Source organism: Chiloscyllium plagiosum, unplaced genomic scaffold (assembly GCF_037043375.1).
Source record: "Chiloscyllium plagiosum isolate Xiang-an unplaced genomic scaffold, Cpla_swu_hap1 HiC_scaffold_27, whole genome shotgun sequence".
Taxonomy (NCBI): domain Eukaryota; kingdom Metazoa; phylum Chordata; class Chondrichthyes; order Orectolobiformes; family Hemiscylliidae; genus Chiloscyllium; species Chiloscyllium plagiosum.
The window spans coordinates 10,846,594-10,863,133 of NW_028270165.1; the positions used below are offsets into that span (position 1 = coordinate 10,846,594).

Below are 16,540 nucleotides of genomic sequence, written 5' to 3' on the forward strand. Positions count from 1 at the left end.
GCCGAAGCGAAACCCACCCATACCCCTACATTTACTCATTACCTAACACTACGGGCAATTTAGTATGGCCAATTCCCAATATATACCCATCCAGATACCTTTTAAAGGTTGTAATTGTACCAGCAGCCACCACTTCCTCTAGCAGCTCATTCTTTACACACACCACCCTCTGTATATAGGAGTTTCCCCTTAGGTTTCTTTTAAATCTCACCCTAAACCTATGAGCAATCCCAGATCAAAGATCTTGTCTATTTACCCTCGCCATGCCCCACATTATTTTATACAAGGTTGTAGGGTCACCCCTGTGGGATATAGGTAAAGCAGTGTTACTTCTAAAACCATAATTGCTTCTGCAAGGTAAATGAACTAACGCCAGGGTATAATTGTTTCAGCCAAGAGTGGAGTTAAGAATGAAAACTATGTGAAGGAAATATATAATTGCTTTTGTATTAGCTAAAATGTGCATACATGAAATGTGCCTGCAAACAATGGTAGATGTTACAGACAAACAGATAAGATGCTGTGAGGGGAGGGGGTGTAGGTTAAGCTAGATATGCTCGTACAAACAGTTATAAGCATCTGTTTCCTGCTTCTGCAAAAACAAAAAAAAACACACAATCATGGAGGTCAGAAGGCTCAGTGTCGGCGAAAAATGGGAGGAAATGTTGCTTTCGCAAACAAGGAAGTAGCTGGCAGTGAAAGAGGATATACGCTAACACTTTGTTCACGCACAAGGCCGGATAAGGCAGAAATAGACAAGAGTAATGGACGCCACCGGGAAAGAATGGAGGGACAAACCGATCTTTTGAGGATCGGCTTGGAACATCAGGGCGGGGGCGGAGGAATGTGAATGAGGGAAAGAAGCTGAATGTGCTGGAGCCAAAGTGGAGGAAGAACAGAGGATGCAAAACCGGCTTGAAGCTGCAATGAGGAATATTGCATGTGCTGTACTTTACCTGTGGCAGTTAATGGTGGGAATCGGGTGAATTTTAAAAATAAAAACAGAAAAGATATCCAGCCCTCCCCCTTCCCAATCTCTATCCTTCAGTCCCTCCTCACCTGGCTAACTAAGACACATACCTGAGTTTGCAGAGTCTGCTCTCTCCCTGCATTCACTCCAGTTGCTACAAGTGAACAATTTCCCCTCCTCCCATCTCTGTCTCCCTCCCAGGATGAAGAGTGACCCAGAGGGCGGGATATTCACTTTGAAACTGACAGCCACTTCCGCCTTGTGACGTCACAAAGGAACTAGGGGCGGGCCGAGGAAAAGTGACGGTTGAGGGGGCGGGGCATGGCCAACCGCGGGACGACGCACCGCACATGCGCTGCGCCTGCAGCAGACGCGGACGAGAAAACACTTTCCAAAAAACCCCTCCCTTCAGAGAATCCCCACAGTGTGGAAGCAGGCCACTCGGCCTCACCGAACCTCCCAAGGGTCACCCACCTACACCGAATCCCCTACATTTAACCCTGAGTAATGCACCTTACCTGCACATTATGCCTAATTTCGCATAGCCAATTCACCCCTACCTGCACATCCCTGGGCACGATGGGTATTTCAGCATGGCCAATCCACTTTAGATTAGAGTGGTACTGGTAAAGCACAGCAGTTCAGACAGCACCCGAGGAGCAGGAAAATTGACGTTTCGGGCAAAAGCCCTTCATCAGGAATAGAGGCTGCAGGGTGGAGAGATAAATGAGAGGAGGGTGGGGGTGGGGGTGGGGGTGGGGGTGGGGGTGGGGAGAAAGTAGCATCGAGTACAATAGGTGAATGGGGGTGCGGATGGAGGGGATAGGTCAGACAGGAGGGTGGAGTGGCCTGTTCGGATCTGAACTCTGCTGGTTTAAAGGTGGTCCGGAGTCAGTGTAGGATGAGTTGGTTACGGAGGCAGGTAATGAGGAAGCAAATGTGGCTGTGGTAGTGAGTCTGTTTCAGGACATGGTTGAAAAGCTTCAGGGCAGAGGAAATGACCTGGGAGTTGCAGTGGGAGAGGGATTCCTTGAGATTCTTGTAGAGAGAGGAGGAAAACTTCTTCAATGCAGGCATCCTTGCAAGAGGATTCACTGTAGGGTTAAAATCAACTAGGTAAAAACAAGGACTGCAGATACTAGAAACCAGATTCTAGAATCACAACTCCAGGCTGTAGTCCAACAGGCTTCTTTGGAAGCAATAACTTTTGGAGTTCTGCCTCTTCATCAGGTGGTTGTGGAGGATAAGATCCTAAGACACAATTTAGAGCAAAACATTCCAGTGTCCTGCCACTGAAATGGTATATTGAACAAACCTGGATTGTTAAGTCTTCCACCGTTTCAAATAGGTTGTAGGTCTCATTACAATGTAAATCCCAGAACTTCTTGTTGTCACCTTCTCGAGATAACAAGGCTTTATAGCAAAAGCTCACATCTCAGCCCAGACAATGCATTAAAGGTGCGAGGTCAGAGTCTGCCTGTATCCCAATCTTGAGTCAGACTGGTTCTGTTTCCAAAGTCGAATTTACAAACTATTACATGTATTGACTGCCTGCAGATTTTTCCTTAAAAAAATGCACATAGAATTTATCTGCAAATATACGTGTGTGTCCCCCCCCCCCCCCCCCCCCCCCCGCCACACACACACACACACACATGCACAAGTTTGTTGGGTGAATTCGTACTTGCAGAATTATGTCTTACTTTGCTCAAAAACTGCATGAATCCATGTAAGATTCTGTAAATCAGTTTAACCATTGTGGCACAGAGTCTCACACAGGGGAGCTCACACCTTCAATACATTATCTGGGCTGACGCGACACCAATTGGTAAAGTTCACTTGAGGATTTAACTATTTTAAAAGGTTTTGTGATTTACATTTGAAAGAACTGAAACTATCATGGTCATTCAAACAGATGAGAGACTTAAACAATCCAGGTCTTTTTCAATATATAGTTTCAGTTACATCACACTATAAACTGTTGCTATAAATTCTGTGTCTTACAATTTCATATTCCACAATCCCCTGATGAAGGAGCTGCACTCCGAAAGCTACTGCTTCCAATTAAACTTGTTGGACAGAATTTCTCAAGTAGGGCACCATACGAATCCTGGGAGACTGCTATTTCTTGTTTACTTCATAATGAACAAACATTAAGCACGGTCGCCAATTTATTTCTAATTTTGTTTCATTTTTCTTATTTAATTCTCTTCGATGATGTGGGAGAATTGTTAGATTTGGGTCAGCCATTTGGTCACATATTAAAGCCTGGAAACCATTTTGAATCTCAGCTTAGTGCCTGCTTGTTAAAGTTTGTGTTTCCCAGGCTCAGCGGAGACGGTTGGCCTTGCAGCTGTACTGCTTCCTGATAAACAAATTCTTTCCTGACATGGGGCTTTATTTCCATCCCCCACAGTTGGCGAGTCAGGCAGGAGATACCCTGGTCCTGCCAGGTCACCGGCCGATATCCTTTGAGAGATGAAATATCTGGTTGCTGCTTTTGTTGTGTCCAAAATAAAGAGGAAAGCTGGCCAGGGACAAAAGTGCCGATAGAAATATTGATACAATTCTCCCTACTCAGCCACAAGATACTAGTGAGAGAACTAAACAGGGTCCCAGCATCTGGACATAATACTGCTGAGAGCACTTGTGCTTTACAAAATTAGTCATAAATAATTTGCGTACTGCAGGGTTATGAGAGGTGAAACCCTATTTGATAAGCCCTGGACCCACACTGAGGTCCGTGGCATGCTTCAAGATACCCTCAATCTGTTCGAGTGCCCAACATTAGTTTTAATTGGCGAGTAGAAATCTGAAGTATAATTGTTCACTTCAGGATGTCCAGACTTGAATGAATTTGGCATACAGGACACATTGGGCAACCATTAAAGACTCTGTTGTATTTCCCTGGGTTATGGACTCATGCAGAGACACAAACAACTTGTGTTGAAAACAGTGTTTGATTTGCAAATGGAACAGCTGAGAGGTATTTAGAGTTTGCACACTTGGTTAAGCAGCAATGTGTCACAGCCAGGATTTATGAGGCTCAACTCCCTAACTTGGGCTGTTCTGGAATGTGAGTGCCTCATTAGCCTTGGAAGGAAGGAAGGAATAAACAAAAGCTGACAAACTGAGATATGAAGCAAGTTAGAAAATGTTACAGAGAGACACACACAGGCAGAAGTTTGCAGGAAAGTTAACACTTCATAATCTGGTTTCAATGCACATTAGCCTGGGTATAGTACTGATATCACAGGGGCCTCAAATAGGGGACTCCCTCAATACTCAAACCAAAACATGGGTGCCCCCTGCTGGACTGGTTTGTATTCATTCTTTGCTGCTGCCTATTTCAGTTGATGATGTCCATTATTGTGGCACCCAGATTTTCGGAAAGCAGCTAGGAAAAGATCTGAAGCGTATTTAATTTGTAAACAAACAAGATGCATACTCTAAGGGATGCCCTGTGTTTGTTAACCACTTCCTTGCCTGGTCAGCCTTTACTGGTTTACAACTTGTGTATATAGAATCACCTCGCGTACATTGTCATGAATATTGTCTAATAAGAGTAGATGTATTTAGTAGATGAATCAAAACCATCTCAATGACTGAAACAGCTGACACTGCATTGTTGGTCAAATGGGAAATATTTGCATCAGTTAATGAAAACTCTTCAAAGTATACAGTCACGGGTACGTCAAGCTGAAGAATTAGGAGCGGGGCATATTGGAGCCTGCTTCCTCGGGCAGAGAATTCCGCAGATACACTACTCTCTGGGAAAACCAGCAGCCCTCACTTCCTCCTCCTCATCTCTGTCCTAAACCTACTCCCCCAAAGCTAGGGGCCTAGTCTCAGCCACCAGCAGAAATGACTGGATAGGGTAGGGCTTCATCCTCTCAGTGCAAAGAATTCCCACTTTCCAGCAAAATCCCGGAGTTGCTTGCTGTCTCACAAATGAAAGATTTTGTTGTAACTTCTTCCGGTCCCAGTAGGGCAAAACATCTTTGAAAGCTGCTCTGAAAGCCCTGTCTTCACAACCACACTTCTGCTTTCACCGAAGACAGTAAGAGTCATACACCACAGAAACAGATCCTTCCACCCAACTAGTCTATGCCAACCATGTATCGAAAATCAAAGTATTCCATTTGCCAGCATGTGACCCATATTCCTCAAAAACCTTCCTCTTCATGTACCCATCCAGATGCTTCTTAATTGTTGTAATTGTACCAGCCTCCACCACTTCCTGTCAGCTCGTTCCATAAATGCAAAACCCTCTGAGAAAAAGTGGCCCCTCGGGTCCCTTTTAAATCTTTGCCATCTGAGCTCAAACCTCTGCCTTCTAATTTTGCACTCCCCGACCCGGAGGAAAAGACTTTGGCTATTTACCCCTATCCATGCCCCTTATAAACTTCTATAATGTCACCCCTGAGCCTCCGACACGAAGGGAAAACAGCCCCAGCCTATTCAGACTCTCACTCAAACCCTCCAACTCTGACACCAGCCTTATAAACCTTTTCCAAACCCTTTCAAGTTTCACAACATCCTTCCATAGGATGGAGATCAGAATTACACACAATATTCCAAAAGTGGCCTAACCAATGTCCTGTACAGCCGCAATATGTCCTCCCAACTCCTTCACTCAATACTTTGACCAATAGAGGAAAGCATTCCAAACATCATCTTCACTATCCTGTCTACCTGCGACTCCACTTACAAGGAACTATGAGCATGCACTCCAAGGTCTCTTTCTTCTGCAACACTCCCCCTAAGTTCTACCTGCATTGCTTGACCAAAATGCAACACATCACATTTCTCCAAGTTCAACTCCATCTGCCCCTCCTTAGCCTATCAGCTCATCCAATCAATTCTAATTTATCGTGAACTCTCTTTCCTCTCTTATTCTTTAGAAGCTGAAGATCTCCATCCCACACACTCTCCCTCCATTTCCAATTTGCTGAACCCAATCCCTGCTGTACCTCATCCTGAAGGGTCTGGTTCATGCTGATTAACAGGGCCATACTCAGGGGAGATCTAATTGAAGCATACAGAATACTGAACAGCCTGGACAGAGTGGATGTTGGGAAGATGTTCCCCTTGATAGGAGAAACTAAGACCTGAGGGCACAGCTTTAGAGGAAAGGGAAGACTTTTTAGAATGGAGCTAAGGAGAAATTTCAGCCAGAGAGTAGCGAATCTATGGAATTCATTGGCACAGAAGACTGCAGAGGCCAGGTCACGGAGGATATTTAGACTGAGATAGCTAGGTTCTTGAGTATTGAGGGGATCGAAGGTGACAGGGAGAAAGCAGCAGAATGGCTCAGAAACTGATCAGCCACGATTGAATGGTATGAACAGATCTGATGGGCTGAATAGCCTACTTTCTACTCCTTTGCCTTATTGTCTCTTGCTGTCCAGGACACTGAGAATTGGGAGCAGGAGTCGGCCATTTGGTCTTTTAAGCCTGCACCAGCATTGAACAGATCACAAATGGATATGGACCTCCCTACATCGAGATGCAGAGGCTGGAACTTTTTTCACTAGAGCATCAGAGGTTAAGAGGTGTCCTTAGAGAGGGTTAAAAAATCATGAGGGGTATAGGTGAGATGAATGGCAGGTGTCATTTCAAGATTAGGGAGCAAACTTTTAAAGTGAGAGTAGAACGAGTCTAAAGACATGAGGAGCACTTTTTTTTAAAGAAAGAGTGTGGTTGTTTGTGGAATGAATGTCTAGAGGAAGTGGTGGATGCAAGTAGTTACAATGTTTAAAATACATTTTGATAAGTACGTGAATAGGAAAGGTTCGGAGGGATATGGGCCAAACACAGGCAGATGGGATTAGTTTGTGAATATAGTCAGCATGGATTAATTGACCTGAAGGGTGTGTTTCTATGCTGTATGACTGTCACTGTTCTGTACTAGCCTTAAAACTATTTTCTTGCCTTCCCCAATAACCATCCACTTCTCTGTTGTTCAAAAATGATATGAACTCAGCCTTGAATATATTCAATGACCCCCTAATTGCAGAAAGGCATCCCTACTTCTGAACTCAATTCCTCTTGCTCATATACCACTTGCCTTGCTGAATGCTTGCTGCACCTGTCTGACAACTGGCATTGACTGGTGTAGGAGGACGCTGAGGCTCCTTTGTCCATCCACACATCATTCCTGATGAAGGGCTCTTACCCGAAACGTCAACTTTCCTACTCCTTGGATGCTGTCTGACCTGCTGTGCTTTTCCAGCGCCACACATTTTGACTCTGATCTCCAGCATTGCAGTCCTTACTTTCTCCACTTCCCAATATATCACCATTTAAACAATACATCTCATTTCTGCTTTGTTTTTTCCACAGCAAAGACTATAACTTCACCCTCTGGTACTGCACTTGCCAGGTGTTTGAGGCACAGACCTGGACCAGTTTTTCCAGAGTCTGTCCTCTTTCTGGATTCACTCCCGTTCTTCTCAGTTGCTGCAATTCAACAATTGGATCCCAGCATGAAAATAAAAGAAATAGAAAAGGCAGTGAGAGAAGAGTGTGCTGTTGGACAGAGGAAGGAAATTACAGTCTTGGATGAATCTCAATCTTCATTCAGAGAGAGAGGAGCAGCAACAGCTTCAGAAGCTCATGGGTCAAGATTAGAGTGGTGCTGGAAAAGCACAACAGGTCAGGCAGCATCCGAGGAGCAGGGGAACGGCAAAAGAAATTCATGCACCATTTTTAGACAGATAGAAGCATGTGCAGTTTTTTGCAGACACCGGCGAACATGCGCAGCGCTTGCTGACACCGAGGAGCACGTGCAGTAGGCTCTGTAGATATGTTGGTGTAACTGCCAGATTCAACTGGCCAAATGTCAATAGGAGGAAAAAAGGGTAGAGCCACAATTTTGTTTCACCTTCCCACCTCTGGCTCTACATAACCGCGCATGTTCCTCGCTTTTCTCCTTACCCTCACCCCTCATGATTTTTCAAATCTCAATAAGGTCATCCCTCAACCTCCTCCGTTCCAGTGAAAAAGTCCCAGCCTCTCCCGATAACTCAAACCCTCCAGTCCTGGCAACGTCCAAGTAAATCTTTACCGAACCCCCTCTAATAATATTCTTCCTATTACAGGGTGATCAGAACTGTACTCAGTACTCTAAACAAAATGACCTCACCAACATCCTGTACAACCTCAACACAGAACAAAGAAAATTTACAACCCAGGAACAGACCCTTCAGCCCTTCAAGCCGAAGCCGATCCAAATCCCCTGTCTAAACCTATCGCGCAATTCCTGAATCTGTATCCCTCTGCTCTCCCCCTACTCATGCATCTGTACAGATGTACCTTTTCTTTTTATAGATATTTTTATTGAAAATTTAACATTTTTACAAGTTTACAAATTTAAAAAAGACAAGTACAAACATTAATATACAATTAAATTTTAAATAAAGAGCCAAAACCTGTCCAACAAAAAGAGATCCAGAGAAGAAAAAGAAAAAGACAAAACTCATCTAGCTACTAATCTAACCTATAACTAAGGTAAAAACAATAACTGCAGATGCTGGAAACCAGATCTAACCTATAACTAACCAGAGTGTATGATCAAATATCTTACATTATTCAAAAGAAAACAGGATAACATAGTAATTAAGTAGTGAAGTACACACTCGTAATGAGTTAACATCAAGTTGTAATAAAACCCGTATTCATGTGGGATTCCTCTCCCAAGGGGCCCCGGACCAGCCAGAACTGTTACCTCAACTAGATGAAAGCCCTTGAAAGAATGGCCGAAATATCTGTATCGATGTAATTCAAAAAGGGCTGCCATATTTTATAGAATAATTCAGTTTTTTGGTGCACCATATTTGTAAGGAAGTCAAGGGGAACACATTCCATGATTAATCTGTGCCAATTCTGAAGTCCTAGAGGGCCCTCAGCCACCCAGTTTACTAAGATATTTTTCCTTGCATAGAAGGAGAGAATGGAAAATAATTTCCTCCCGTGCACATCCAGAGGAGGTAAGCTCGAGAAGCCCAGATCTATTGTAATTTCCGTTCCCAAGATGTCTGTCAGGGCGTTTACTACTTCGGTCCAGTATTTGTGGATCTTATGGCATGTCCATAAGCGGTGTGTAAGAGTGCCCACCTCTGTTTTACATTTGGGACACATTGGAGATACTCCTGCCCTAAATGTTGCCAATCTTTCCGGTGCCATATGGGCCCTATGAAGTATTTTTAACTGAATGGCCTGAGTTCTGTTACAAATGGAGATTTTTTTGGCATTTTCCCAGATGTCATTCCACATTTCTGTAGAAATTTCCAGCCGCAAATCCTGATCCCATGTTCTAAGCAGACGGTCCATATCTTCTGACACTTCATCACGTAATAAATGATAAAGAGTGCTGACCGAGGGTACGCCCATTGGCCACAACACTCTTCGTTCTCTATCTGATTTACAGAGACTATTTAATAGCGTAGTCGTCTTCTGTATGTAATCTCGTATTTCGAAGTATCAAAAGAGGTCTCCATTAGGTAATCCAAATTTCTGATGCAGCTGTTCAAAAGACATCAGGACCCCCTTCTCAAACAGATCCCCTAAACAGGAGATACCCCTGGATCTCCAGGATTTGAATGTGGTATCTGTAAGCCCCGGTTGAAAACCCCATGCCCCCACTATAGTAGTATAGGGGGACGTTTTATTTGAATTACCCTCGTTTTGCCGCATAATATTCCAAGCTTTAATTGTGTTTAGTACTATAGGGTTTCTACAGTGGTCCGTAATGATTTTCATCTAATCTAAAAATAAGAGGTTAATAAGAGAGCACTGTACTTGAGAAACCTTGATGTCCATCCAGATTGGGTCATGTCTGACCCGCAATCAATCGGCTATGCAGCTTAACAAGAAACTTAACTGATACTTCCTAAAGTCTGGAAAATCCAGCCCTCCCCCCTTGCCTGTGGAAGCTGTAGCTTCCTTAACTTAATGAGGGGCCGTCTAGGATTCCAGATGAACGAACCCAGCCAACCATACAATTTGCACGGTGCCAGCCTCAGCAGCACCACCGGAAACATTCTCACAGGGTATAAGAGACGGGGCAAGACATTCATTTTAATTAGGGCTATTCTACCTAGCCAGGAAATTGGAAGGTCTCCCCAGCGTGAAGGTCCTGCCTTACCCTTTCCAATAGATGCACAAAATTGGCCTTGTATAGCTGGCCAAATACTGGAGTGATAAAAATGCCTAAGTATAGGAAACCCTCCAGAGACCACCGAAAGGGGAAGTGGGATCGGTCCAATAAGTGGGACATACTAGTGAGACGTGGCCTCCGATTTTGAAAAATTAATTTTGTAGCCTGAAAATGCACTAAATGTATTAATAATTTGGATTAAGGGACGCACGGACATCAGAGGATTACTAAGAAAAAGGAGATCATCATCTGCATATAGGGTAATTTTATGTTTACTTGTACCAACCCTCAGGGCCGTTATATTAGAGTCAGCCCGTATCGCTTCCACCAGTGGCTCAATTATTAGCGTGAATAGCAACGGTGAGAGAGGACATCCTTGACAGCAGCCCCTACCCACACGGAAGCTACCTGAGCCTAATCCATTGGTGATCACAACTGCTTTGGGATCATTATACAGTGTTGAGACCCATTTGGCAAATACGTTTCCAACACCAAAACTTTCTAATGTATAGAACAGGTATGACCATTCAACCCTGTCAAATGCCTTCTCCGCGTCCAAAGAGACTACTATTCCTGGTATTTTTTCCTGATGACAGACTTGATTCACATTCAAGACCCTTCTGATATCATTAAATGATCTATGGCCCTTAATAAACCAAGTCCGCTCCTCTTTTATGATATATGGCAGTACCCTCTCCAGCCTCAATGCTAATGTTTTAGAGAGAATGTTAAAATCTACAGTTAGCAAGGATATCGGTCTGTATCATGCACAATCTTCTGGATCTTTTCCTTTTTTGAGAATAAGGGAGATATTCACCTCATTCAGTGAAGGCAGGAGGCAGCCCTGGCTATTTCTGTAGTTTTACATGTTCATAAGTGGGCCAGCTAATACTCCTGTGAACTCTTTGTAAAATCCAACCTGAAAGCCCTCTGGGCCAGGTGCCTTACCGCTCTGAAATTGCCTAATTGCATCAAGTATTTCCTGGGTTGTTAGGGAAGCATTCAGGACCGATACATGTTTCGGGGTTAAGTCCGGAAATGCCAGGCTTTTAAAAAAGGACTGCATCCTCCTGGCTCTACCTTCACAATCCTGCGATCAGAATAAAACTTTCTGAAGATTGAGTTGATCCTTTTAGGATCGTGAGTCAGAGTACCAGCATTTTCCCTGATAGCTGTGATAGCTTGAGAGGCCCTTTTTTTTACTTGCAAGAAATGCTAAGCATCTACCAGGTTTATCACTAAATTCATATAATCTTTGTTTTGCAAATAATATTTCCTTCTTTGCCGTTAGGGAGAAGGCGGTATTCAGAGCTGTCCTAAGGGCCGTAATCCTTTGTAATTTGGCAATAGAAGGTCTGTCAGCGTATGCTGTTTCAGCTGCTTTTAAGCGAGCAGCAAGTAGATGCTGTTGTTCTCCCTTTAATTTTTTCTGGGTCACCAAGTATGAAATGATCAGACCTCGTGCATAAGCTTCAATAGTCTCCCACATCATTGACGGGTTACTGGCCGTACCTGAATTAATTTCCAAGAAAGCTTCAAATTCTTGAGAAAAATATTTTGCAAATTTACTATCCTTCGTTAAGAAGGAACCCATACACCAATGTCAGGGGGATGCCTCATTGTTCCTAGCCTTGATTTCCATACACACAACAGCGTGATCAGAAATTATCATATCACCTATTTTACAGGATGATATGGAATTTAAAAAACTCGAAGGGGCAAAAAACATGTCAATTCTCGTGTGACATTTATGTGGATTAGAGTAAAAAGAGAAATCTCTGCCTTGCGGGTGGAGGCACCTCCACACATCTACTAATCCTAATTCTTGATTCAAATCCGCCAATTGTCTATATCTGGGGGATACACCCGCAGTACTCTTGGGTATGCTGCCTATTTCCGGCTCCATAATGCAATTAGAGTCTCCCCCTATAATTGTATGATGAGCACCAGTGCCATCAATTTGGAGAAAGCTTCCTTTATAAATTTGAAAGGATGCGCCGGGGGACAATACTGCTTTAAAATCCCATATTCCTCTCCATTTATAAGGGCTTTAATTCGTATATATCGCCCAGATTCATCTTTCATCTGACTTAGGATTTTGAAAGGGAGATTCTTTTAAATAAGAAGAACTACTCCCCTACTTTTTGAGCTGAAGGAAGGAAAGAAGGCCTGATCAAATCCACCCTGTTGTAATTTCAAGTGTTCTTCATCCAATAAATTGGTCTCCGTGGCCTCCGTGGCCTTCTCCGGCGATCCGAAGTCATACACTGACCTTCGTGGCTAAAACGTAGTGTTGCTGGGTAGCGCAGGGAGTACTGAATGTTTAAATCCCTTAAACGCCCTCCTCTTTTGGACCAGAGATATGGAAAAGTCCTCAATCAGCATAATCTTGGATCCTTTGTAAATCATGGCTTGGGGATCTTTCCCAAGATTTCTGGAAGCTTCCAGGAGCATCTGCTTCTCCTAAAAGCACTGCAGCCGGAACAGGACTGGGTGGGGGCGCTGGTCCAAGCTGGGCCTGTGTATTGCAACCCGGTGGGCCCATTCTACCCAGACCTGGCCTGATCCAGCCTCCAGATTCAATAACTGTGGAAGCCACTGCTCCAGAAACGTTGTAAACTGGCCTTCCTCTTCCCATTCGGGAAGGCCCAGCAAACAAATATTTTCGACGACCTTGCTTTTTGAGGTCGTTAATGTGATCTTCCAAGGCCCGGACTCGCTGGTCGAGAGTCCAGACCCGACCCACGGCTGATTCTGCAGCAGCCTCGGAGGTCGCAGCCTTTAGCTCCGCCCCTCCGACTCGATGTTCGATTCTTTCAATATCTCGGTCGTGCTTCTGCAGCGCGACCAAGAGCAACTCCCACCTGCTCCTGGACTCTTCTATGAAGGTGGCGATCTTCTCTTCAAGCTTAGAAATCACTGCAACAAGGCTCGCTACCATAGTTAAGTACCCTGGGGCAGCTGTGGACGCCTCTGCTGCAGCTGGGGAGGGGTTCCTATGTGCTGCGAGCTGCGGGCATTCTTTCCTTTAGTCATTTTAACGGGGCACTAAACTGCTCAAGTTTGGTGCAAAATAACTAGCTGTATTTAAATAAAACCTATTTAAATGATTTGGAAGGTGTGGTGGAGGCAGGTAGCCTACTTTGCCTGAGTCTTGGGCAGAGCACTACAGACTCAGACTTGCTGGGTCGCCGCCATCTTGGATTTCCTCCACCCAGATGCACCTTAAATGAATCTACCGTCCCTGCCCCTACTTCTGCTGGCAATGCATTCCAGACATCTATCACCCTGAGTAAAGTACTTTCTGTGTGCATCTCCAACATGATATCCCAACTCCTGTACTCAGCATGGGAACAATGAAGGCAAGTGTGCAAAACACCTTCTTCACCCCCGTCTACCAGTGATGTAACTTTCAAGAACAATGAACCCGAACACCCCCAGGTCTCTGTTCTACAACACGACCCAGGCCCTAATATTACCTGTACAAGTCCTGCCCTCCTTTATTTTAGTAAAATGCAAACCCTCACTTATATCCATACCTCTCTCATACACACGCTCTCTCTCAGACATACACATACACCATCCTCTCAACACACTCACCCTCTCGCAAGCTCATTCTCCATCACAATCACACTTTATCAAGCATGCACACATGCAAAGACACACTCACTGAACCACAGTCTTATACACAAACTCACATACAAACACACTTTCATGATGAAAGGCTTTTCCCCGAAACGTTGATTTTCCTGCTCCTCGGATGCTGCCTGACTTGCTACAACACCACATTCTTGATCCTAAACTTATTACCCTTTAGTTCTGGGCTCCCCCATCCAAAGGAAAATACCATGTCTATTTACCCTATCCATGTCCCTCATGATGATATAAAAGTGTATAAGGTCACTCCTCAGACTCTGGCACACTACGGAAAACAGTCCCAGCCTATCCTTATGTCTCTCCTCACCCGGCTAACCATGACACATACCTGAGGTCGTAAAGTCTGCTCCCTCCCTGGATTCACTCCAGTTGCCACAAGTGAGCCTGCTCCACAATCATTAAGATCACGGCTGACCAGTCCATCGTCTCATCTCCTCCTCCCTGCAGTCACAAGGAACCCCTTAATTCCCCTACCAGGCAAAAACCCACCTAACTGTGTCTTCAATATACTTAATGAAGCTGCCTCTATTGCTTCCTTGGCCAGAGTATTCCATAGATTTTGATGGAAGCCCTTTTGACCAAAACATCGATTTTCCTGCTCCTCAGATGCTGCCTGACTTGCTGTGCTTTTCCAGTACCACTCTAATCTAGACTGTTCCATAGATTCATGACCCTCGGGGAAAAGCAGTTCCTCCGCATCTCTGTCTGAAAGCTACTCCCTCTAACCTTGAGGCGTAGTCTCACCCACCAGCAGAAATGACCGGACAGGGTAGTGCAATGGCATTGGGAAGATGTTTCCACTGGTAGGAGAGACAAGGACCAGAAGGCACAGCTTTAAGAATAAAGGGAAGACCTTTAGGAACAGAGATAAGCGATGTCACCTTTTCTGCCAACAGCGAGGAGCATGGACACCAGCGGGCATGCGTGCTGTTGTTCACACAGAGGAGCAGACACAATATGCTCTGTGGCGATGCTGGTGTTATTGACAGATGTTAAGTGTTCAAATGCCAAGGGGAGAAATAAAGAGTAGAGCCACAGTTCTTTTTCCTCATGTGGTTCAACATTTTATAGCTTTTGCATTTTGTCTGGCTGCTCAACTATTTTTAAAATGTCTTTTCGTCAGTGTAGGGTTGAGGTTCACAACAAGAGGGCATAGGTTATAGGGTGAGAGCAGAACGATATTAAAGGTATCTAAGTTGCAACTTTTCCATGCAGAGGATGGTGCACGTATGGAATGAACTGCCAGAAGAAGTAGTGGAAGCCGGTATAATTACAGCACTTAAAACACATCTGGATGGGTATATGAATAGGAAGGATTTAGAGGGATATGAGCCAAGTGTTGGCAAATGGGACTAGATCAATTTAGGATATCTGGTTGGCATGGACAGGTTGGACCGAATGGGTCTGTTTCCGTGCTGTACATCTGTGACTTTAAATAATAAAGTCTACTTTTCCAAATAACAAACTATATCCATGTTAACAAGGCTTAGTGCACAACATGCTTTACTAACCATTCTCAACAGGTCCTGCCCCTTCAATGACTGAGGAACATATACATGCTGGTGTATAATCTCCTTCACTAGTATTTACACACTAACCCCAGCAATTGCACAAGTAGCAGTAAAGGGCAAACAGCAAAAGGATTAAACAGACAGTGAGGGGTAAACAGCACAAGGATTAAACAGACAGTGAGGGGTAAACAGCACAAGGATTAAACAAACAGTGAGGGGGCAAACAGCACAAGGATTAAACAAACAGTGAGGGGCAAACAGCACAAGGATTAAACAAACAGTGAGGGGGCAAACAGCACAAGGATTAAACAAACAGTGAGGGGGCAAACAGCACAAGGATTAAACAAACAGTGAGGGGTAAACAGCACAAGCGCCAGTAAAAGCAGATGGAAAGTGAGTGTAAAATGTCACTGTGACAGGACAGGACAGGACAGGACAGGACAGGACCCACATTCCTTCCCCCCCCCGCACCTTTCACCTCCCGGGCCCAGTACCTTCCAGGTGACCCCATAGTTGACACAGGGGCCGCCCCACGACCAGTAGAACTCCACCACCCAGGCGGCCGACGAGTTCCCAAGCAGGCCCTTAACCCCATCCGCCTCCAGAATGCTCACCGGCTCCTGCCTGCTGTACAGCCGGCCGGTGTGGCCGTGACACAGCAGCTGCGCCAGGAAGGCGGCGGTGCCCAGTGACGGGTGTCTGCCCGGGCCGCACGGCGCCATTTTCCTAACGGCCGCCTCCCGCCGCTTCCCCGCTCGAGCGACTTCTCCTCCCAACCGCCTTCGCCCCCGCGTGACGTCTGCACGGGGGGATGGGCGGGGCCGGGGAGCCTCACCGTCACCAAGCAACAGCCACCTCGCGCAACAACTGCTCATTCACAAAAACAAACTCTCCTGTCTCGCTCTGCAGCTGCAGGGGGGGACACTGCCACGTTTCCAGGAGCCCTGTCTACATTGGGAAATCTCACGGCTCAACTTAAACAGATATTCCGACATCTAACGGAACGGAGTCATATCGAAAGGGGGCAATCTGCATTTTAAAGGGACATGAATATTTGCGGAAATACCGTTAAAATGAAGAGATGTAGATGGACGAGATTACATTTCAAAGGGATGTGGGCACATTCAAAGGGATGTCTTAATATGTAAAGTGATGCAGTTATATCTAAATGAATCTACATTTCGAAGAGACGTTGCCCTATTTATAAGTAGAGACAATAGGTGTGAATTCTGTCTGTTTCCC

The 16,540-nt window shown here is 44.9% G+C and overlaps 1 long non-coding RNA gene across 1 annotated transcript in view; it reads right to left on the reverse strand.

Annotated features, from left to right (window-relative positions):
- The window catches only part of LOC148143098 (uncharacterized), a 38,563-nt gene extending 22,533 nt beyond the window's left edge, over nt 1–16,030 (reverse strand). The window contains exon 1 of the long non-coding RNA XR_015751115.1: nt 15,913–16,030. This is a non-coding gene — a long non-coding RNA (uncharacterized LOC148143098). The remainder of the gene's footprint in view (nt 1–15,912) is intronic.
- Between the last annotated feature and the right edge of the window lie 510 nt (nt 16,031–16,540).